The following is a 24,829-nucleotide window of genomic DNA, read 5'->3' on the forward strand; positions in this document are numbered from 1 at the left end:
TTCTTTCTTAGGCCGTAAGAGAAGTTTCTCCACCTTGTAAAAGCCCCACACATTCAGCTCTGGGCTCTGACAGAGTTTGGGGTTCAGGACATGAGGGGAGAGGTGGGTAGAAACTCTGATCTGAGCTTTTTGTGTCATGACCCTGGCACTAGAAGCTTCCAGTTGGCCCCCATCCCTCACTCCAGCTGTCTCTCAGCTGATTCACAAGGTCTCTGTCTCCAAGAATCTGTTCTCTGCAGCACGTGTTTCTGGTCTGGCATCTGCTCACTGCCACCTGGATCCTGGCACCACTCGACCTGGCTTTTGTCCTCAGTCTGCCCACTCTTGGCTACCTTGGGCACCCCCCACCTCCAGCCCCAGCCTGGTTTTGTCTCTCCCACCTCCTCCTTGGATCTGCCATTCCAGCTTACCAGCCTCTGTGCGTTCCCTGTCACTAATCTCCCCATCAGCAGCTTGCCTTCAACCACACTGCCCGCAGAACCAAGTGCTTTGTCGATGAAAAAGCCCTCTGGGGGCAAACACAGGAAATTAAAGACTCTGCACACGGTAAGAAAATCCATTCTCTTTCATGGATTTCTGCAGTCCAATTGCTTCTACTTCTGCTGAGTGGCTGGGATCTTCTGGTCACTCACACCCATGGGGGCTGGCCAGTGGGGGTGATGTTAACAAGGAGGGCTTCTGTCTGAGATTCCATCATCCACAGTTCATGTCTTTGGGGCATGGAGGCTGCCTCCTGCATCACTAGGGTACCTATGGCAGGACAGCACCTTAGGATCACTGTCAGAGGCAAACACCTAGAGTGGATGTGTTGTTGGCTGAGAAAGAATGTGTCCTGCTGGAGGAGAGGCACACAAGTCCAACCTAGCTTTGTGTTCTGAGAGGAATGTGCTAAGGGAACAGCCTTCTACAGGGAGAAGAAGGAACCACCCATCATGTATTCTACTCCCAGCAGGTTAGTACTTTTCACCCTCTTGTCTAAAAAATAAAGGGGCTTGGATCAGATGGTGTTTAAGGTCCCTTCCAGGTATAATTTATTCAGCAAACATGGGTGAAGCTCTATCCATGTGCCAGAACTTTCAGGAGCCTCAACTAATTGTGCCCTGGGCCCCAAATCAAACAGGCAGAAGTTGCCGCTCTCTTACCTCCCAGGGCCAACCCCTGTGGAGAGGCCAGGCTCAGGTTGCAGCCCGGAGAACAAGCTCATTGGCCTCGTTGTTTGAAAGCCCTTGAACCACAAAGGGGCCTCAGGGACACTCAGATCAGGCTGGCATCTTCTCTGAGAACTCCAAGACCCCATGAAGGGCACTTCAACACCTTGGCCAGGCTCTGAACACAGAGGTGGAGGCTTGGTCACCAAGAAGGCAGGCCAGGTGCTGGGACAGGAAGTCAGGCAACTCCCTTAAGGGAGCTGGGCAGAGCACAGGGAAACACAACCTCAGATTGAGATTCTCCCTGCTCCCCTCGACCCCAAAGAAGGAAAGAGCAGGGCCTGGGCAGATGGGAAATGGAAGACTCCTTGAAGTTACTTAGGACCTGCCAGTGTGTCCCAGTGGAGGGACTGGGAGCTGAGGTTGCAGCCAGCCCTGGGAGAATCTTTCAACTCAAGGATCTGGGTGGTGGCCACAGTACAGACACTGGGAGAGCAATTCCTACAGGGCAGGATAGGCAATCCTGGTCCCAGAGGCACAGCAGCAGGGGAAGAAGGAGGGGCTGGAGAACCAGTAGGCATCAGGGTAGGGGCTCAGCAGCCAATTATCCAAGTCTGCCTGGACATGGGATCCAGGAGCCCACCTATTCATCCATACATCTACCCACCTGCCTTAGTCATTTGTGCTGCTATAACAAAATACTTGAGGCTGGGTCATTTCCAAATAATGAAAATTTATTCCTCACAGTTCTGGAGGCTGAAAGTCCAAGAGTAAGGCACTGGAAGATTCGGGGTCTGGTGAAGGCTGGCTCTCTGCTTCTAAGATGATGCCTTGCTGCTGTGTCCTCCTGTGGTGGAAGGCAGAGGGCAAAAAGGACTAGGGCACCCCCTTCAACCTCTTTTATAAGGTAACTAATCCCATTCATGAGGGCTCCACCCTCATGACTTAATCACCTCCTAAAGGTCCCACCTCTTAGTACTATCACATTGGCAATTAAGTTTCAACAAATGAATTCTGGGGGACACGTTCAGACCACAGTACTACCCATCCAATAAATGTTTCCTTCTAGGCTTTCCTTTCTTCCCCATTCCCACAGTGCTCCTGCCCAGTGGGTGCCTCCCACACCCACCCACCACAGGCATGATTCTCTCTAGACTTTCCCTGTGTCAGACAGGTCCTCCTAGCCCTGTGTCTGCTCTTTCACATCTGATCCTAGCAGCCTAGGTGGATAACCAGCTTCTCACACTTGTGGATGGTCAACCCAGCTCTGTCTCACAAAGTCCTCACCCCTACAAGCCACAAAGCTGCTGGACATCTTACTGTTACAGCACGTTGACCATCTTCTGGGGCTATACTTGGGCCACACTGAAGGTTTACATGATTAAATTTAAATGAAGAAGAGGAACAAATATATTGTGAACATCTAATCTAGGTCAGATTTTTTGCAAGTTTACTCACAGCCCTCTGAATTTGGTATAACCCTGCTAACAACAAAAGTAACTAGTATTTACTATTGACTACTACTATATTCTAGGCATTAGCTGAGTAATCTGTAGATGAAGAAACAGGCTCAGAAAGGATAAGCAATTAGTAACTTTCCCAGTGGCACATAACCAGAGGGTGGCAACGCTGACATTCAAAACTGGGTCTGGATGACCCTTTGGAAAATCCTTCTGGTGGGCCTCCCTGCATCCTCCCTTTCCCACTGGCCCTAGCTCTGTAAATCACGGCCTCCTCCTGACCTAAATGCTATGGGCTTTTTCCCTTCTGGGCTTTCACTTGTGTCTGGCACATTCTTCTGTAAGCTCCCTAAGAGCAGCAGGGACTTTATAGACCCCTTCATCTCTCTGTCTCTCTCTCTTGCTCTTCTGTCCACTCTAATCCAAAGAACAGTAGAGGTAGGTCCAATGAAAGGTACTTCATAAATTCTTATTGTCTCATTAATGACTTTGATGCTCACGAAAAACCTACCTTCTTGGTAGTGTTGAGCATAGCTATTCCATTTTATAGATGAGCAAGTTGAGGTCCAGGAAAACAAACAAAAAAACTGGCTGGTCAGATAATAAGTAAGTGGTAGATGTCCCTGAGTGCTCATCTGTGTGTTTGCAGTGCAGCCTGACCTGGCACTTGAAGACAGGGCCATCAGCTGCAGTGACAGACATTTGTGGTCTTGCCCTGGGCAGGGGCTCCTTCCCAGGAGGGCGAGTGGAGCTCACTCCCTGTCAGCCTGTGGCCAGGTCAGCTGTGAAGACCAGAGCAGCTTCCTAGTGGCCAGGAGGCAGCCCTGGGAGGGAGGGAGGAGACAGAGCAGTGCTGTCACTCCAAGGCCCTGTCTGAGAGGACTACTGTGCTTCCTATCTGGCTTTCCTTGCCACAGTCCATATGGGGACTGTGCTGGGGATGGCTGGACGGTTGCTACGTGTCACCTGCTCTTTCTCACATCCCAGCAGGGCCCAGGAGATGTGAGAGGCACTGCAATTGATGAGACCTGAAGACTGATTCATTTCTCACTCTATCCTTCCTCCCTGGGCCATCTTATCCACTCCCATGATTTCAATTACCATCCATACCAGTGGTTCTCAGCCCTGGCTGCATGCTAGAATCACCTGGGGAGCTTTTAAAAACATGTCCATGCCAGGCCCCCTTCCCAGACCTGATAAACTCAGAATCTCTGGGTTGGGACCCAGGTGTCAGGATTTACCAAGTTCTCCTGTGCAGTCAGATTTGAGAACCGCAGATTAATTCACCCTCTGATTGCACTTTCTTCCAACTCCCATCTCTCTTCTGAGCACCCTGCCTGCTCCCTTGATGTTTCTCCCTGTGTTCCCCTCAAGGTACCTCCAACTTACTTGCCCAAGTCATAATCTCTACCACCACTGCCTCGCTCCATCTCAAAGCCTGTTTCTCTGACCAGGACTCCCTGTGTCAATGAACATGACCACCACACATCCAGTGGTGTAAGACAGGGACCTTAGGACAAGTCGGCCTTCCCTCTCTTTTCCATCATCTTCCTGTGTAATCCACCACTCTGTGAATATTTGATTCAGCAGCTGTAGCAGAGAGACCCAAAATAGCAGTGCCCAAACAAAATAGAAATTGCTTTCTTCCTCACATAAAAATGTGAGTAGGCAATTCAGGGCTGGTATGCCAGTTCCGTAATCACGGGTTTGGGCAGTGGTGGGGTTGGGTGGGCGGGGGGGCTCCTGCTAAATCACATGGCTTTGCTCTCCTTACAAAGCAGCTTCCTCCTCTTTGCCCAAGATTGTTGCCCTAGTTCCCACCATCGCGTCACCATTCCAGCCAGTGGGGAGAGAAAAGGGAAAGTGGAGGCCATACCCCTCCCTTCAGAGGCACAAACTAGATGTTGTTCCTATCACTCCTGCTCACACCCCACTGCCCTGAATTTAGTCACGACTCACACCTGGCTGCAAGGGAATCTGGGAACTGTAGTCCTGCTGGCTTTATCTCCTAAGGTGGTCTCCAGTTCCTCCATCTCTCTCTACCTCTCCCACCATTCCATTAGTCAAAACCATAGTCTTTTGCCTCATCTACTGCAACAAGCTTCCTTATTGATTTCCCTGCATCCTTCAATCCGATTTTTCCCCTGCATCCTGGGTGATATTTTTAAAATGCAAATGAGGCTTCCTCATGTGTTCAGCAGCTTCCCACTAGTCTGAGGTAAAGCCCCAGGCCTTGATGGGCCCTGGGCCTGACCTGGCCCTCCGGCCTCAAATCCAACCTCTCTCCCTTGCTCTCTGTCCTCTAGCCATGCTGGTCTGAGTCCAGTGGGTTGAGTGCTTGGTGCCTCCCTCTCTACTCACAGCTTTGCTCTTGTTTCTTACTCTTCTGCAGTATCCCCTCCCTCTCTGTCCCCACCCAACTCCCAGCTCCCTTTACTTGTTCTTCAGATCTGAGATAAACTGGCTATTTCTTTGGGAAGCCTCCCTGACCCTTGGGTAAGATCAGGCTGTCTTGTTACATAGGTTTATGGCATTCTATTCTTTATTTCACTATCACAGGTTGTTTTACATTATTTGTGTGATTATTGTTTCAATTCTGTGTACTGCATCTGACTATAAGCTTCAGGAGGGCAGGGACCATTGCGACCTCAGTGGTTGGCACTGTGCCTGGCCCACAGGAAGCCTGTGCTAAATGCTCGTTGCTCAGGTGAATCATGAGGGCTGGAGAAGTGTGAAGAATGACTCCCAGGTTTCCAGTTTACCCAGGAGATGAATGTGGTACCATCTGTGGAGGTGGAACATGGCGAGTGCAGATCCTGTGTCCAGTGTTGCAAAGACCGAGCTGGATGTGTCTGTGAAGCCACTGGGGTCAACAGGTGCTGGACATGGCTCTGGACCTCTGGGGAGATGTCCTATTTCAACCAACTGACATTGGATTCTTGATCTGGACCCAGGTTATCAAGGGTCAAGGCTGCTAAGAGGGCAGCCATTCAGAAGGTCTTGGCATGTGTCCGACATTAGATGGAAGGAATCTGGGAACTGGGAGCTACTCTAATTCTTACTGAATTCTAATCTTGAAAGGTCCTGTTCTGAGCCCTTCAGATGGTCAAGGAAGCCAAGGTTCTGAGTAGCAAGCACAGTGAGCACAGGAGGACTGGATCTGTGCTCCCCCTCCTGTGTAACATTGCACACTTCCCACCACAAGTTCAAATCCATGAGCAGTCTAGCTCAGCAAACACTCATGGAATGTCCACTGAATACCAGGCCTGTGGGATGGGTGATGATGGCTGTGGTAGTGGCAGAGTAGTGGCAGTAGTAATAGCTACTGTTTATAAGGTAGACTCACGCCAAATACCATCCTAGGCATTATAACATTTAAACACACTTAATCTTCACAGCAACCCTATGTGCCATTATTCTTCACATTTTACAGCTGGGAAAACTGAGGCAATAAAAAATTAAAAACAAGATCACAGCTAGTGAGTGGCAAGAAATGAAAAGAAAGACTATAGTCCCTTTGCTTAAAAAAGTTTAGAGGTGGCCGGGCGCGGTGGCTCATGCCTGTAGTCCCAGCACTTTGGGAGGCTGAGGCAGGTGGATCACGAGGTCAGGAGATCGAGACCATCCTGGCTAAAACGGTGAAACCCCATCTCTACTAAAAATACAAAAAATTAGCCACGTGTGGTAGTGGGTGCCTGTAGTCCCAGTTACTTGGAAGACTGAGGCAGGAGAATGGCATGAACCCAGGAAGCAGAGCTTGTAGTGAGCCGAGATTGCGCCACTGCACTCCAGCGTGGGTGACAGAGCAAGACTCCATCCCACCCCTCCAAAAAAATATGTTTACAGGAATGGGGCTATCTCCTTGGATTCTCTGTAAATAATGGGGATAGGCATTGTCACTCCCCTTGGACAGACAGGGAAACTGAGGTCCACAAAGGGGTTTCTGGTAAATGTAATGTTTAGCTGCACGAATTCTCACTTGCTTTCTTTTGTCCTTCCCATCTTGTACATGTTAAGACTAATCAAGCTTTCCTTGGAAGAGACTAAACTAATTTTAAGGAGACAGGTAGCTGATGGCCTGGCTGCAAGTCAGTGAATGGTAATGGGGAACAATTTCCAAGGATGACTTTCAGCCATCTGGTGGAATTCACAGAGCTTCGCGTTTAACAGGTCCTTTACAGAACTTGACCGTGTGAGATAGATAGTATCATCCCTGAGTTATAAATGAGAAAATGGAGACTCTGAGAAGTTAAGTGACTTACCAGAATCCTAAGGCTGGCTGGTAGGTTGTGGAAGGGACATATATGTGAACTCAGTTCTCTAGACTTCCAGCCTAGAGCTGTCTGTCTGACACGCCTTCTTATTGCTTCTGTCTGTATCAGCAACTCCAAATCTAGGTGTCCTGATTTATTCCCACCTAGATCTTTCATTTTCCTGGTGGTACATTTTCCTTTTTCCTCACCCCACCTAGTGTCCATTCTTTAGTGCCCTGACTGTGCTAAATTTTAATTGCTGTATGGATGAATCATTGAATTTGTGCTAAAATGTTAATGACTAATAATGGCTCAAGGTATTTATTCTCTAGAGATTTTCCCTATTTTTCTTCTTTTTTAAAAATATGATTAAAAACAATAACAAAAATTATTCTTATGGGTCCTGCCCTTGGAGTTTTCAAAAATGGTTCCCATTCATTTATCTTATTCTCTTCTCAGATCCAGCCCTGTCCTTTTCTATCTGTGGCCACTGCTCAGCCTTTCACCATCTGCCCTCTGGACTGTTTCAGTAGGTTCCCAGTTGATCTCCCCGTCTCCAATACATCCTCCATCCTGCAGCCCAAGCTATCCTGCTTAACATTCCTTGCTCTAAGCTCTTCCCTGGCTTTGTATCCTCCAAGAATAAATTGAATCCCTTGGCCTGGCATTCATGGCCATAATCTGGTCCTGCTCACCTCCCAACTGCTTTTCACACTGCGCTTCTTCTAGCACCTTATCCCCCAAACTGTCCATTGTTCTTCCTACACCTCACTCTGGGATGTGTCACTGTGCAGTCAGCTGCCCATCCCTGAGTCACCCAATTTCAGGGGAAACTTTCCAAGATCTCCAAAGAGTCAAGCTCCTTTTACTTGATTGAGGTGACGGGAAGATTCCCTTCCTACCTGCCTTGCTTGGATGTCCCCAAGAAATGTATCCTCAGAGGTTTTCACTTTCTAAAGTCCTCACCTTCTATTACCTGCATGTAGGGGTGGGGGTGTGGGATAATGTTGGCTAAACAGGTTTGAGGCCACTCTCTTTGCAAGTCTTTCATGGACAATCTCTCAAGATAGTTCTCAAAGGGGTAAAGGGTGGGCAATGTGTGGCGGTGTTTTGAATGTCACAGTGACTGGGCAATGACATTAGCATTTAGGACCAAGGTCTAGAATGCTAACCATGTAGGATGCTAAATGGTTTGTGTGGCAAAGGGCAGCCTACCAATAAAGAAGTGTCCTGATTAACACACCTGCCGTGCTGCCCTCCTTGAGAAGTGAACATGGGGTCAGGTGGCAGAAGCATCAGGAAGGAGCAGAGGATTGGAGCTCCGAGAGGGTCCATCCTTCCTTCCCAGAGAGAACTCCCTTGAACTTCTGGGAGTGAGCAGGTGTGTCAGACCAAGTGTCTAAGGGGGAAGCCTCCAGCTCTGCTGTGCAGCCATACTGGCGGGAAGAAGGTAACTCTTCCTCCACCTTGGAGATGCTAAAAGGAGAAAAAGGGAACACGCAGACTCAGATTTGTTATTTGGATTGTTACAAAATTCCTCCTAAAAATTTCCAGACTCATGAAGGAAAAACAATGAGAGAAAAGAAAAGTTGAAAGACCGACATGGGTATGTGGCTACTGCTGGGTTTAGGAATATTCATCTGTAGCTCCATCTCCATTTGTTAACATCATCAAAGTCTGCATCTCCACCTCCAACACCACCAGGGCCACCTCCAGGACCACTCACCCACCACCACAATCAGCATCACCTCCAACTTTGCCAATTCCATCCCCAAGACACTGTTCCCTGTGTCTTGACTCTGGGTCAAATTAACTGCCTGGTCCACCAACCTCCTTCCAGATACTCTTTCCCATATTGGGAAGAACTCAGGGTTTGGAGCGGAACTGTTCCTGGAGCAGAAGACTCTCCTCCATCAGGAAGGGGATGAGTCAGCTTGCTGTGGGCTTTGACAAGGACTGCAGCTCAAGTTTTTGCAGCTGTAGGTTTCCATAAGCCAGCATGTTTAGGGGGCTCCATTTGACCATTTTAAGGAAGTCCACTGGTCTTTTGAACTTTTTAAGATGAATCCTGTTTTCAGTGATCTGTGGGCTCACCTAAGCATCATTTTTGGAGGAATCTGTAGTTGGGATCAGGACTCTGCCTTGAGTTAGGGTTGAAGGTCAGTCTGTGGCCATAGCAGGAACTTGTTCTGAGGCTGGGATTAGAGGCCAAACTGAGATGGAGTCAGGGTTGAATATCTGACCTGGGCCGAAGCTCTGGCTGGGGTTGAGTTAGTTCTTTGGGTAGAACTAGTGTCAAGGTCATTAGTTGAACTTCTGTCATATGTCCAAAATTTCTTACAAAGTACTCCCATTTTATCTATTTCCTTGAGGGATTCCTCCACCCTCCAGCCCCTGCTTGTCACCACCCTACTTTTAGCCCTAAGTTTGCCCGGGCTCAAGGCACAGCCACACTCCTGCTCTGGGGTAGGGACTTCAGAACAAGGTGGAGAAACTTTTGAATCCAAAGCCCTCTGCTGCCTGAGCCCACAATTGGAGGAGGGGAGGGCATAGCCAAGGCCTGATGCCTGCCAGCCCTGGTAGCTGGATGAGCAGCTGTAATGGGATTAGGGCTGGCTATGCCCGCCTCCCTGCATGCCGCCCCGAAGCCCTCCCTCCCTTCCTCCCCCAGCATTCTGATCAGGATTCAGCCCTCGGCTCTACCTACCCCGGCCAGGCCAGCCCCATTGTCCTCTCCTTCCCTGGTGCCGGTGCCTAGCAACACTCACAGGGGAGCTCTTTTCCCACCGCCATCCTGGCCCCTCACCCTGCCCCTCGGCTCTGAGCACACACAAGCACCACTTGCCTTTTTATCACTGCAAAAAAAAAAGCCAGTGAAAGGAAGCCAGCTGGTTTCACCAGATTCTCCCAGTGATCCGATTCCAAGCCTGTCTTCTGAAATTCTGGGCTTCCTTTCCAAGATTCCTAGGTCCTACTACCAGCAATTCTCAGATTACATTTGAAGATTGCAGAGTTTCATTCTGGAATTCTCAAGTCCTGGAGTCCATTCTAGGACTCCATGAATTCTAGAATTCCAGGACTTTGCGACATGGGTCTCAGACCATTTAATTATATTCTAGAATTGAGTTATTGTATTTCAGGGGAGTCTATGATTCCAGAAACGGAGTCTGTGGCCATGAATCAGGGTGAGAGGGGTTAAGAGATGATGGGGACATGGAAGATGCATTTTTGTTGTCTTTAAATTGCAGTTTCTGAGGGTGAAGAGAAGAATGAACCTGCTATCTGGAGACAGGGAAGGTGGGATTCATTCACCAACTCAACAAACACTATTAGCTGCTCTAAGCTGCTCTAAGCAACTCTAAGCACAGGGGACAGAGCATTGAGCAAAGAAGGACCCTGCTCTCAAGCAGCTCGCATTCACCTAGGGGAGACAGATCTGAAACAAACCGACAGACAGTATGCTACATGTCAGATCTATGAAGAAAAAGAGCTAAAAATGAATAATTGATACTATATTGTACTTATTCTGAGCTAGGCACTGTTCTAAATGCTTTACATGCATTCACTTATTTAAATCTTACACTAACATTAAAAGGTAGATGCGATGGTTCAATCCCACTGAATAGATGAAGGAACTGAAGCACAGCAGGTTAAATAACTTGTCCAAATGGCAAAGCCAGGATTTGAACCCAATAATCTAGCTCCAAAACCTATGGGCAACCACTGGGCAGGGTTAGGGGTGGAAAGTGATGGAGGGTGTAGCTTACATAGGGTGGGTAAGGACCTTCAAACAGATACTTAAAGAAGGTGAGGGGGTGACGGATATGGATATCTGGGGAAGGGAGGTGGGGCAGACGTGTCCCTCAGGGATTGAGCCAGGTTCCTTCTTCCAATAAGGCGGACCAGTGTTCTCTGTGCTGGGGGGCTGGAGGAAGGTTTTCCAGGGGCACCTGGTGGGAGGGGCAGGCTCAGAGAGACGCTTATTGGTGTGGGCATACAAAGACCCCTTTGCTGGCTCCAGTCAGATTCCTGTGTGTCCTCTCCTCCCTGGCCACTGCAGATGGATCCCCTCCTTAACAGAGAAGTGTTCTCAGAACACAAAAGAAAAAGCTGGAAGAGACAATCCCTCATGACAGGACTAATCAGGCTGGCTAATTATGAGTAATTAGAAACACCTCTCTCCCCCGTGGGTGGCCCTGTCCCAGTGTGAAACAGAGTGAGGACTTAATTCCCCTGGAAAGGAAGCGGGACTGGGCAGAGGCATGGGAGGGAGGATACGTCCAGGAGCCCCTGGCCCTCCCTGCACGCCTGGTCTCCTGACCCTGCCCTCAGTCTGTCCTGCTTGCAGACACAGACAATGGCACATAGAAAAGGGAGCATCTGGGACATCAGGGTGGAGCCGAGACAGAGAGAGCTAGAAGCATCTTTGGATGAGTTGTTTCACCTCTCCAAGACTTGGTTTCTTTATCTGTAAACCTGGGATAATCATAACTCCTAATCACAGCTTTACAACAATCTAGGGAGGCAAGCTAGCAAGATAGCCGAGCATGGGGCCTCAGTAAATTGTAGTGCTTATTACTGTTTTGTTTTGTCATCTATTGCTTTGAATGACTTAAAACAGTTCTTTCCCTTCTCTGGGCCTCAGTTTCCCCATCAAGGTACTATGGAGGTAGGGATTGGTTACTCACTTACTCAATCAATAAATATTTCCTGAGCACTGACTTTATGCCCAGCCCTGGAGGTAGAATAAGACTGACATGGGCTCTCACATTCCAGGGAGCTCCTCAGGGAGCTTGGTCAATGGGTTGCCCCCAGCTGTCACATTCCAGGCTAGAAGGGGGGGACCATAGTAGACTGGCTTCTAAGGTCCCTAAGGTTCCTGCCCCCTAGAATACAAGCCCGTACAAGTCCTTCCTCTTGACTGTGGGCAGGACCTATAAATAAGATGGGGTTTTGATCTCCTGATCAGGCCAGTTATGCGGCAGAGGGGAAGGGATTCTGCGGATGTTATTAAAAACTCTAATGAGTTGTCTTCAAGTTTATCCAAAGAGAGATGATCCTAAGAGGACTTGAGCTAATTACATGAGCCCGTTAGAAGAGGGCCTAGAGAAAGCTTTTACACTGCTGGTGGGAGTGTAAATTAGTTCAACCATTGTGGAAGACAATGTGGCGATTCCTCAAGGATCTAGAACTAGAAATACCATTTGACCCAGCAATCCCATTGCTGGGTATATACCCAAAGGATTATAAATCATGCTGCTATAAAGATACATGCACACATGTGTTTATTGTAGCACTATTCACAATAGCAAAGACTTGGAACCAACCCAAATGTCCATCAGTGATAGACTGGATTAAGAAAATGTGGCACATATACATCGTGGAATACTATCAGCCATACAAAAGGATGAGTTCATGTCCTTTGCAGGGACATGGATGAAGCTGGAAATCATCATTCTAAGCAAACTATCACAAGGACAGAAAACCAAACACCATATGTTCTCACTCATAGGTGGGAATTGAACAATGAGAACACATGGACACAGGGCGGGGAGCATCACACACTGGGGCCTGTCAGGAGGTGGGGGGCTGGGGGAGGGATAGCATTAGGAGAAATACCTAATGTAAATGAGGAGTTGATGGATGCAGCAAACCAACATGGCACATGTATATCTATGTAACAAACCTGCACATTGTGCACATGTATCCTAGAACTTAAAGTATAATAAAAGAAAAAAAAAAAAAGAAGAGGGCCTAGAAATCCAGGATGGAGAAGCAGTGGGGTCTCTCTCCTGTGGCCTTGACAAACCACACTGCCATGAGTGGAGAAAACTACGAGGCGGCAAATGGTGGGTGACCTCTAGAAGCTCAGGGCCTGAGTCCTACAACCACAAGGAACAGAATTCTGCTAACAAACTTGGGAGGGGACCCTAATCCTCAGATGAGACCCCAGGCCTGGCTCACTTTGACTGTAGCATTATAAGACTTTGAGCAGGAGACTCTGACCCATGGGAATGGTGGGATAAACAATGTGTGCTTGTTTAAGCCACTGTTTGCTGTAACTTGTTATAGGGCCCTTGAATGTATGCAAGGCCTTGGGCCAGCCCCATCCTGCCGGCTCACACTAACCTTCCCAGTCCCTGATTTGGGACTAAAGCCGTGGGTGCCTCAATGAATTTCTCACAGACAGTCCTCCCATCACCCATGGCAAAATATTGTTTCATCAGCTGCCAACCTGTTCCCAAAGTTGGTCATCAAAGATTGTTCTATTGGCCCTACTTTTAATATAATTATCAGCATCATTTGCATGACACCGAGTCAGGGCTCAGGCTGTCACAGGCCCCATATTATCCTGAGCTGCTTTTCTGGGAAAGGCTGTATCCCTGCCTCATGCAGGCTGCTTCCTCCCACACAAATTATCTGTAATTTCCACACCTCCATGCTTGCCGTGGCCCTGCGTTAAAGCCAGGACTTGTGTGGGGCTGGAGCACACTGTTATTTTCAAAGCAGTCAAGCCAGGCTCCAGGAAGCTATAGGAACAGCAGGAGGGACCTAGCTTTGACTGCAGCACCTGCAAGGGGAGACAGGCAGAGGGGATACGGTGTTCACCCCAAGAGTATCTAGACCCAGACCACGGAGGACAGCAAATGTGCAGACGGCAGGGCATGTGCAATGTGGCTCCTGAACACACATGATATGGCCTATTTGTAGGATACTCATCAGGGTCCCTTCTGTAGCCAACGAATATTATGCACAAATGCCAGGGTGTGCAGAAGATGGAGGAGAGGATGCAGGTAGAGATAAGAAAAGGAAGTCCTGTGAATAGAGATTTGGAAGCGAGAATGGAAATATTTCATTCTTCTTCAACCAGGGGCCCTGGAGGGTACTCAGCTCCCATGAGTAAACAGCTGTGTCTCTGGGAGGAGACTACAGCAGGTGAATGGAAAGTGTCACTCACTCTCTGACAAGAATTGCCTGACAGCGATGAAGCTATGCCTCTGCAGACAGGCCTGCTGCCTGCCTGAGAGTCTGCAGGAGAGGGAACATCTCTATCTTGGTAGAGAAGATGTGCTTTCCTATTCCAGATCTGTGGATGGCGTGTATGTGTGTGTGTGTGGCACGCCTGTGCAACTGAGTGCATGCACATACTTGGACCGTATGTGAATGCACCTCTGGGCATACATATTAAATGGAAATGCACGTGTGCATGTGTGCACAGTGTACTCATGTGTAGCAATAAGTATGCATATTTGAGTATATGCTCATCTGGGTATAAGGGCGCATTTGGATATTTATGTACACTAAGGACAGAGACTAAGGGCATTTGATGCTTCACATATGTCTCTTGCTATTGCTCCAGGCTTCAAGAAATTACTTCTTCCACCCATCCCACCCCCAACACACCCACACTTTCCAGCTCCCTAGAGGCATGTCTTCCCTTCTAACGTCATGTTTCTGGGGATAGAGCACAGGACTAAAAGCCCAGAGACCTGGTGTGTTGGCCCAGCTCTGCCACTAGTTAGCCCCATAACAGAACAAATCATTTCTGTTTCTTGAGCCTCATTTTCTTCATCTGTGAAAGGGGGTGCTAAATGGTCAAGTCTGCACTTAGCATTCAGAGTCCAAGTCCTTTGATTCCTGGCCCCACCCGCACCCACTCCCAATGGCCCTTCTCCCCTTGCTTGTCCTCACCCATTGCTGTGCCCTGTGGTCAGTAGGGGACAGAGAGGACTCAGGCCTAATCTGTGCGGAGCTCCCAGGCATCTCTGAACATGGGTATCCCTTCCTCCTTGACTCCAGGCTTTTTGTGAGGCAGCTTCAAGGATTTCTAGAGCTCTTGGAATACAGTTTGAAAATCATGGATCTAAGCAACCTAACCTTCATTCCCTTGGTTTCTCAGAGGATTCCAAGCATCCTGGGGACCAGGGTCCATGGGGTGACTGAAAAGGCTCTAGATGGCATTGGTTCATCTGATGAGGATGCTACCTCCTGGCTCCTCTATGAGACATCAGGGGAAAGGAGTGCACTTGACCTTCTAGGGCCTGCTTCTGGGGTGGGTGTTCTCCCAGGGAACTCAGCCCTGCCACTGGAATGTCTCTGGAGCCTGTGTGTTCACAGACAAAGGGCCTTAGTGGGGCAATGGGCATGGCTTACCCAGCTTAGGGGGGCTGAGCTTTCCAAGGCCTCTCTGTTGCTTGCTCTATTCTGATGCTGATGCTTCCAGGCCTTCCAGGGAGCACTCCCTGAGGCACCTGGGGCTTCTCAGAGTCTCTCTGGCCATCTGACCCCAGTGCAGATGTAGCAGACCAGAGGGCATTCTGAATGAAGCTTTCCCATAGACAGAAACGCTATTTCACAGTCTGGCATTCAAGGCTCACACCATTCCCCAAACAGGGATTAAATGGGCCAATGCACAAAAGGCAGTTACTTCCCAGCCTTTCCATACCCTGGTGCCTGTGGAAAATGAAAACATTTATATGTCTCCTGAGGAAAGTGGAAAAGGCTGCTTATGGCTGCCCAGGAGGCTGAGGGACCAGCAACTCAGCACACTTCTCAGAACCTGTTCTGGACATACGAGCATGCTATCTTGGGATGCTTGCCCGCAAAGTATTAGCAAAGGGCTGACGACAGGGGTGCCTAACCATGGCTGCACATTAGCATCCCCTGGGGAGTTGTAAAAAATTCTCTTGCCCAGGCCTCACCATGGACCAATTGTCTAATTATCTTGGGTGGTGAGGCCTGGGTGTAGGTATTTTTTAAAAGCTCCCCCGGGGGATTCTGTAGCGCCCAGAGGGTTGACAAGCATTGGTGCAAGACATGGTGAGCATTCGGTCGATGTCAGCTGTCTACAATAAAGCACCTGGGTCCTTGTGTGTGCTGTTCTTGCCTGAGCAGTGTAAAAGCTGGAGTGGGGTGGGGTAGAGTGGGGTGGGCTGGGGTGGGGGCCCTGTAGTCAGGGAGGAAACTGTTGCTTAGGAAAGATGAATGCTGGGTAGGGTGGCCTGGCATCCATCTCCCTCAGCCACGTCTCAGAAAATTGAATTAAAACCCATATTTTTCAGCTGCTGCCCGCCTGGCTGGCTGGCTTGTGGAAGGGAGTGAGGCAGTGAGCACCTCAAGGCAGGGAAAAGCTGGTGAGGGGGGCCCCCAGCCTCCTTCCCTAGGAGACAGAAGGCAGCCCAAGGGGTCCTCTGAGAGAAGACCCTTCCCAGGGGTGGTCCCTTGGCCTCAGGTCTTCCCAAAGCCAGGCACGTAGGGGTAGGGTGGGAGTGGTAGGCTGGCTGGCTTACAAGGTCAGAGCTAGATCTGGAGGTGAAGTTGATTTTTTGGGTGAATGGGTGGGGAGGCAGAGAAGAGGGGCCTGTCCCTGGGGAGGCCTAATCTCAGGGAACAGAATTGGCATAGCTCCTCTTCCAAGATTATTTGGAGAGACCACAGTGGCATGCCTATGACAGGCGGAGAACAGTGCAGGACGTGAAAGCCTGAGTGGCTTCCAGAATTAAGGGGGTGGGAAGAGCTCACAAGGTAGAACAACACTAAGTTGGGCAGCAGGATAAGATTTCTGATAAGAAAGTTGCCTGTGTGTCCTTGGGCTAGTCTTGTTGCCCCTCTGGGCTAAGGTACCCCACCCATAGAGAAGGAGACTAGACAACCCTCCTGGATCCCAGCTCTAATGTGTGTTCCATGCCTCACCCAGGCTGATGCTACTTGGGGGGCTGGAATTAGAATCGAAGTCTACGAGGGCTGCTAGCCTACACGGCATCTTTAAGAGAGTTAGAGAGGTGCTGCCTCCAGGTGAATCCACTAGAAAAAACTGCCCTTTTTGGGTAGATGGGGGCATGCCTGGTTTGGTGGGCAGTGGGTAGAGCAGGATCTGGATTTCCAGCCCCACTGGCCCCTTCCAGGGGATCTGGAACCCACAGTGGAAACTGGAGAACCAAGAGTATGGAAAGAGAATAAATCTGGAACTGAGTGCTGAACTTCAAAGTAGGGGGGCCTCTAGCTGGAAGCCTGGCCATCCACATTCCCAGGATGGGCTGGTCTGCCATAGATGACCTTGATCTTCACCCTTCCTCTCACTCCCAGGCCCTCTACGTCCTGCACTCTGAGTCCCTCTTGACTCTGAGACTCCTGGCAGCCTCCTTTCCCTCACATTTAGTTTCACAGTTTATAGAGAGTTTTTATACACATCATCTCATTTGATCTTCACAACACCAGAGTTGGAGGCAGATGAAGAAAGCGGCTCTCAGCTCTCAGGGGTTAGGGCAACAAGCTAAGAAGGGGTTAGCCAGGATTAAAGGGAGGTCCTGTCTGTGTCTGATTCTAGCACAGCACCTGGCCCTTTTCTCTCCATTATTTCTTCTCTCCATTCTCTTCATTCTTTCTTGATATAGATAAGACTGATATTCTCCTCCACCAGGAAGCTTTCCTGGACTGAAAGGAACATGAACCAATCAGACTACCAGTGTGTTGTGTCAGTGGGGGTCAGCGGTCATTGGTCAGTAAAGAGAAACATGGACCTAGGAACCTCCACGCGTCTTTCTGGGACCTCAGATTGCTTCTTTCAAGTTTCCATACGGATTCCTCTCCATCCACAGGTCCTTTCCTCTTTGGTAGACTGGGGACCCCAAAGGAAGGCTCAAGGCTCTCCCTCCTCCTTCCCCCTTCTTGAGGCCTCCTGGACAAGGTGGCCATACCTAGAACTTGGACCCAAAGGGACGCTGAGCGAGAATTTACTTGAATGGGCAAGAACAGAGCCTGGCTGCAGAACTGAGAGCTCTCAGAGACTGATGCCTGAGGCAGGGACCAAAAACGGAGAGCAGAGGCAGGCAGGAGCAGCTGTGGGATGGGGGCTGGGTGGGGTAGGCAGAGGGTGAGAACTTGCCTGGGAGTGGGTAACTAACTACTCTCAGTTAAGTTTGGGCTTCACTGCCAACCCGCTAGGCCACCTTTACCTGTGTAGTTCTCCTTATTAAGCCATTTGCACTAGGAGGAGGTTGGACAGGACTATAATAACAGTAACAATAGTAATTTATTCAGCATCGGCGAATCAATGATACCAGGGAGAAACTACTATGGGGTGAGTGTACCATTTTTATTTAATGCTGCTGTGAAGAGCCCTGGGGGCCAGTACTATTGTTCCCTGTGCAGATGAAGAAGCTGAAGCTCAGAGAGGCTGAGCCACTTACCCAAGCTCACAGAGCTGTGGCACAGCAGGGACTGGAGCCAGGCAGTCTGATATTTTAAGTTGCCTCTGTCCTGTAAGCACCACCATCCCCTTCCTGGTCTTTCTCCGGGGGCGGGGGGGTCACATTGGAGGACATCCCGACAGGCACCCCAAAACTAGCTGACCCTCCCAGGCCTGGGCGGTAGGGGCAAAGAAGAGCCCAAGGAGGGTCTGAGACTTGCCTGGTAAGGAAGGCTTCTTGGAGGAGAGGGAAGACAGGCTCTGATACACAGGAAATCTTGAGGACCTAGGGAGAAGAAAGAAGGCTTTCTAGTCCTGGCTATGATGGAGAGACTGGAAAGCGGGTGGTGAGCCCAGGAGGCCCAGAGACAGAGGAGACGGGGATGACGGGGGCTGAGGCCTCCACCTCAGCGCCCCCGACCCCCGCCGCTGGGATTTCCCGCCGCAGCTCCTGCTCCAGTCTGTGCTGCGGGTGGGGTCGGGTTGAGCAGCCCGGCGCCCCCCACCGCGCCCCCCACCGCACCGCCCTCGATCTAACCCCGCCCCCGGGCGCTCATTGGCCTGCAGCACCCCCTCCCCAGCCTGTGAAGTGAGCAGGGGGAGGCGGTGGTCGGTCGCCTCCCTCCAGCGCCCAGCCTGGCTTCGCGGCGGAGGCGGCGCCTCTCCCGCAGGACTGAGCCAAGCTGGACCGCCGCGCCGCGCGGGGCGGGCAAAGGGGGCGCTGCGCTCGGCCCCGGGCAGGGAGTGACGGCGGCGGCCGCGGCTCCGGGCGAGCGTGGTCCCCGCGTGCGCACACGCACACGCCGCCGCGCAGGGACACACGGACCCCGGCCGCCCGCGGCCACACAGGCGCGGAGACCCGGCTCGGCGCGCGCTCCTCGGCGCACACGCTCCCCATCCCCGCGCCGCGCGGGCCGCGGACTTGCAGGCTGCGCGTCCTTTGCGGAGTCTGCCCCGGCCCCACGGACAGGCCCCGCAGTGAGCAGGTAAGGGTCGCCCCGCCGCGGCTGCCCCTCCACGCCTCGGCCGTCTTCTCCCCGCTCCAGAACCTTCGCCCAGCCGGGACCTCGGATCCCCTCCTCTGGCTTGGCGGTCTCCGCCAGCCGCGACCTCCACCGACGGAGAGCGGGCGAGGGCCGGCGCCAGGCAAGCCTCCCAGATCTGAAATGAAGCCCCCTCCCGCCGCTGCGCCCTTCCTGCGCGTCAGGCTGACACCCCCCAACCCAAGTGTCTGGCGCTGCGCTCGGGGCGGCCGATCGCCGCAGACTGCCGGGGTGGGGGTCGACCTAGCTATCTCACGCCCCTCCTGATGCAGAGAAGGGAGACCAGGGGGGCAGGCAAGCCATGCGGCCGGAGGGACCCGGAGGGACATGCCTCCCTACCCTTAGGTGGACGGACAAACCTACGCGGATCGGGAAGGCAGGGCTGGAGGGTCCCCCGGGGCTAGGTAAGGCAATCCGCACGGGGTTTGAGGGGTGGGCAAGAAATGTGCTAGGTGGGGGTTGGGGTAGGGGCCAGTGTAGAATGCCCCTCTGTGGTGACACATTCGGGATTGTTCAAAAGAGTGTCGTCTTCGTTTCCCGTGGCGCGGAGGGGCTGGGGTTGGGGATGCCAGGGCTTCGGTGGTCCCCAGAAGAAACGCCCTGCGGGGTCTGTGGGGAAACGCACCGGCCTTCCCAGGTTGAAGTGGGCCCGCTGAGACCCCTGCCTGCCGCTTTAGAGGCAGAAGCTCCTGCGGCAGCTGCGGGGGGCGGAGGCCACATTCTCGGCGGGACCTTGGCAGGTTAGGGGGCTCAGAAGGGACAGGGGAGCCAATGGATGCAACTAGACCCTCAGGAGGGAACCCAGCCGGAAGCCGATTGCATTTCACATGGAGCTGAGGAGCGGAGCCTCACCCCTGGATGGAGCTCAGCCCCCTTTTGGAAGATGGGGGTGGGGTGGTGGACACCTGCTAATTCTTCCGACCATTTTTATGTTTTTGAGTGCAGGTGCGTCAGACTCCCTTTATCTTCCCCAGCCTTACAATGTCCCGAAAAGCCCCCCTGGCCCTCTCCAAGACACAGCATTTGGCTCTTCCCATGAGCAGCCCTGGGGAGGAGTTGGGGGATGGGAAGGGGCTGGACGCAGCATGTGGAGGGCAACTTGCCCTGGAACTGCAGCTGGCCAGAGGCAGACAAGCATCCTGAAGGTCAAGCTAGAAGCTTTGAGTGGCGGTAGGATTCCCAAGAAGATGGAAAACTATGTTTGAGCCTTTGGGGGCAGGGGCAGCAGGCAGCACCCAGGTTTTCTCAGGAGACCCCAATTAAATGAGTTTGGTGCTGGGTACAAGTAGCACTGGTGGAGTCCCCAGTCCTAAGCTAAGTTCTGCTCCTCACTGACCTTGGGGAGGGCAGGCAGAGGCACCAGCTTGGACACAAGCCGAAATCTGAACATACAAATTGGAGGTGGAACACGCTGAGCAGGCCCTGGGCCAGCTCTTCCAACCAATCCATCAACAAGTGTGTGTGGGGTGACGATGGAGGCGGGCCTGATACTTTTCCTCTTTGGCCATGGGTGGTTCATGGGTGGTTGGGTGTCTGGGACAAGACCCCCAAAAGTCTGTTTGTCCCCATGTGTGGTGAGGGGAGGTGTCTGTGGGGAGCCTCTGAAAGGATCCCTCTCCTGCACTCTTGGGACTGATCTAAGCTAAGGGGTGCATTAAGTCCTGTTTTGTATAAGGTTCAGGCTGGCAGGGGATTGATTGGAGAAACACTTTGGGACCCATGGCTTTTCACATGGCCACCTCTCTCTGTTGTGCATCAACTTTGGGACACTCCCTCAATTTGTGTCGAATAAATAAATACACACATGGGAGTTTGTAGTATATGTGGCTGAGAGGCTAGGAAAGCTAAGGCCACAGGGTGGCTTTTCTCTTGGGGACAGGGCTTAAGCTGGAGTGTCCCAGGTTGCTGCCCTCCCAGGGACAAGCATTTCATTGACCTGGGGCTGGCACTGATTAAGTGGAGGACATCTTGTGCTGTCTGCCACAGGGCAGAACCAAGGTGTGCCAAGTGCAGAGCCGGAGCTTAGCTCGGTGCCAGGAAGACCTTGCTTGCCTGAGACCCACTCACCATGGGGCTGACACTGGAGGTGACAATGAGTTTCCTGTCCTGGGCAGGTTTGTGAGCAGAGGGATGATGCCCCAGACAGGAGCTGCCAAGTGGCTTTCCACCCTGGAAGGCCTAGAGGCCTCAGAGACCCTCAGCCTTCCCTGAGGAGAGGAATCTGATTCCAGGGTCTGAATGAGTTGGGCTTAGTGGTCCAGCCGCCTGGCAAGATGGAGACTGGAAACTCCTCAGCTGCGACGTGTTTGTACCGAGCTCTGGATGCCGTCAGAGGCAAACGGTGACAGCCACCCCCACAGTGACACACAGAGAGGGAATGACACACAGCTGGGACGGCATATAGGCTTTCTATGACACCTGCCAGAGAGCTGGGGCACAATAGTGACAAGCAACACCAGAAAGACAAATGGACGTTGAGACACACCCTCTCACACAGATCTGGGCACACCCGGGGACTCAGAGATATTTGCCCAAAGATCACAAAGGTCTTCATTAATAAAAGTCCAGCTGAGTATTGAATTGAATGGAGGAAAGTGTGTGTGTGTGTTTGTGTGTGTGCGCGCGCGCACCTGTTGCATAAGCCTAGAACAAGGGTAGGCAACCTTTTTCTGTAAAGTGCCAGATAGCAATTATTTTACGCTTGTGTCCATACACAACTACTTAATTCCACTGTGTAGCCTACTGCAGCCTTAGATGATATGTAAACAAGTGAGCATGGCTTTGTTCTGATACATTTTATTTATGGACACTGAAATTTGAATTTCATACATTTTGCCTGTGTCGTGAAATATGATTCTTTTAATTCTTTCCAACCATTTAGAAATGTAAAAAGCATTCCTGGCTCACTGGCCGTACAAAAATAGGCTACAGGCTGGATCTGACTGGCTGGAAGGGGTTGCCAGCTCCTGCGATGTAAGGTTAGGAAAGATAAATAAATGGTCAGAGAGGTTGACGAAGGGAGGGGCTTAGCTCTGATAGCTGCAGATGCCTGATGGTACCTAGGATGCCTCACTCCATTCTACGTGGAGCTCAGACTGCCCATCTGTTTAATGGGTCAGGCCTAGGAGAGGGTCCCTGCCTGGCCTCAGCACCCTCCCCCAGATTGGCCTCTGCTTTGTCCCTGTGATCGATTCCCCCACTCTAAAGACACCTGGAGACAACATTCAGGACTGAAAAACTGACTGCTGTCACTTGAGCTTGCCAAACAGTTCCTGAGCCCCCTTCACCATTCACCCTTTGTGTCCAAGTCTGTGCCCATCCTCATGGGTGGGGAAGCCACACGGAAACCTGGGCATGCCCCTCGTTTCTAGACAAGACTCGAAACTCACAATGAACATGATGAGACCTGAAACAGCTCAAAGGAGAGGGGCTCCTTATCTCAGGGCTAGGGCTTCTCAGTGGAGGGCAAGGTCATGAAGGGCAGGTGCTGCCTGAGTGGGCTTCCTGGAGGTGGTGGTGGGGGTTTGAGTTGGCCTTGGAGGATAGCTGGACACTCTCATCCCAGCTCTCCACAGACTCCATGCATTGCCTTAGCTGCCCTCATCTTTCCCTCCTGATCAATGGGCACTGCAGAGGGTTGGCTGAGACAAACATATATATATCCTTCCTAGGCACCTCTGAACTTCCCAGCTGCTGATCTAAGGCCTGTGGACTTGTATAGTGAACCAGGTCCTGCCTTCTGTTTCTTCCTTTCTCTACTGCCTCCTCCTGAAATTTCCTTCCTGCCACCTGTGGTGGGGGTGGGCCAAGGAGACACTCCTCTCTCATTTTTCCGTGTCTCTGGATTCTGTCCCCCACTTTCCATCCCAACCGCCTTCCTGCTCAGCTTAGTCCCCCATCACCTCTACCCTAGATCTGGAAAAGGGCCTCAGGGTACATTTCTGCCTGCACTTTCCCCCTTCATCTCTGCTCCCCGGCCTTTGAAGGGATATTTTCTAAAGGAGAAGCTGATCACTCCACTCCATTGCTTAGAACTCTTCATTGCCCCACCCCTGTCTGGTGGAACAACCCTCCAGCTTCCACAGACTGGCACCAGCCCTCCACCCTCTCATCCACCTCATCACCTCCTGATATCTTGTTGTGCTCCTTGACACCCTGGAATCACCTTCCCAAATCCATCCAGGGGGCGCTCATCCAAGTTTTCTGGGCACTCGTGTGTCTTGCCTGTGCCAGGTGCTGTGGGCACACGCACGTCAGAGCTGGGCTCATGCTCACTTAGGAGAGGCTGAAGCTTAACCAGGGTCTGCACAAAGGGAAAGGCTCTCAGTGCAGAGCTACTCCTCCCCAAACCATACCCCCTGCCGGGTAGGTGCTCAGTGAACATTTTCCACAAGCTTGTGCCTCCCTCTGGCCAGGCTTCCTGTTCCCCTTCCTCCCCTCCCTCCTCTTATCCCCTCCATCCTTTCCCTTCCTACCTCCCTCTTCTCCCTGCATTTATCTTCTGCCTTCTTCCTCCCCCTCCTCTTACCTGGCCCAGGGAGTGCACTCCCTGACTCCTCCAGGTCAGGAGAGGTCCCTGCACTATCCAGTATGGAAGAGAACTCCTCTCAGGACCCTGGGAAGGACTCTGCAGCATGACCTTGGGGAAGTTTCCTGGTCTCCTAGGGCCTCAGAGCCTCACCAGTGAGATGGGATGATACTGCCAACGTGCACAGGTGCCCCAGCCTGGCCCTTCCTTGCTTTGGACCTGGTTCCCTACCCAAGCTTGTGCGAAATGCAGGGCATGAATGGGATCATCACTGGGGCCCCTCTGGTGGCCTGACTCCTGTCACCTTGTCACGCCTGCCATTGCCAGGAGGCCCCTGGCCCAGGAGTTTGTCTGTGCCCTTTATCAGCTCTGGTCTTGAGGAGGAAAGAGGTTCTAGAGGGTTTCCCCTCCTTCCCTGCAGCAGCTTCTGTCCCTCCCTTTGAGGGGTGAGTGGGAGGGGGGCAGTGTTTCATCTTTCAGCCTTCTGTCCCTTGTTCCTGGCCCTAGGAGGGAGAGGAGGAAATAGTGGCGGTCCAGCTCCCCTGTCATGAGTGAATGGAGCACGGGGAGAGCAGGGGAGGCGAGTGATGTACTTAGCCTGGCCATCTCCTTTCTGGTATCCAGGCTTGTCCTGCCCTCTAATGGGGAGGGATGCTGAGTGGCCAGAAGATTCCAGTAGGAGGTGGCACAGATGGCCCCAGCCCCATGATGGGCAGATGAGAGTCCCAGGGCTGTGTGGCCCAAAGAAGAGGTGGGGTAGGCTGTCCACACACCCCTGTGTGGGCTTATGTGAGGCAGAGGAGACTGTGCTGCTCTGGGCTGGTTGGGAAGGGCACAGGGACATCAGAGCTTCCCACTGTGGGCCTGGGCCAGACGCTGGAGTGGGGCAAGTGTCCATCTCAAGAGCAGAGTTGCCTTCAGCCAGGGGAAGCAGAAGGGCTCTGCCAGGCTTTGGACAGTACAGGGATGGCTGGAGGGTCTCTGAGTCCCCTCTGCACGGAGATGTGGAAAGTCTTTGAGCCCAGTGAGTCACCGCTCGCTCCCATGTGCTGACTGATGATGCTATCCTGTGTGTGCAGGGGCCACCACTTCCTGGTGCAGCGACTCAGAGGAGGACATGGCTGCTGTAGTCAGTTTCACTCCAGGTTCGGTGGCTGGGCTTATGAGGCCTGAGGAGGAAAGGGGAATGGTGTGCTATTGGGATCCCCC

The 24,829-nt window shown here is 51.8% G+C and overlaps 1 protein-coding gene across 9 annotated transcripts in view; it reads left to right on the forward strand.

Moving 5' to 3' along the window:
- ADCYAP1R1 (ADCYAP receptor type I) overlaps positions 1 to 24,829 on the forward strand; it is a 127,037-nt gene that overhangs the window by 49,595 nt on the left and 52,613 nt on the right. For 4 of the 9 annotated variants that reach the window (XM_016958683.3, XM_016958687.3, XM_016958690.3 and 1 more), the window contains exon 1: positions 18,666 to 19,035. The exons of 1 other annotated variant lie outside the window; for it this stretch is intronic. The gene's annotated coding sequence lies outside the window, so the exon portion shown is untranslated. Of the gene's footprint in view, positions 1 to 18,665; positions 19,036 to 24,829 lie in introns of those variants that run through there. 4 more of the 9 variants (XM_016958686.4, XM_016958688.4, XM_024357782.3 and 1 more) reach the window with 4 other exon arrangements.

The sequence above is a fragment of the Pan troglodytes genome, chromosome 6 (assembly GCF_028858775.2).
Source record: "Pan troglodytes isolate AG18354 chromosome 6, NHGRI_mPanTro3-v2.0_pri, whole genome shotgun sequence".
In the NCBI taxonomy this organism is placed as follows: domain Eukaryota; kingdom Metazoa; phylum Chordata; class Mammalia; order Primates; family Hominidae; genus Pan; species Pan troglodytes.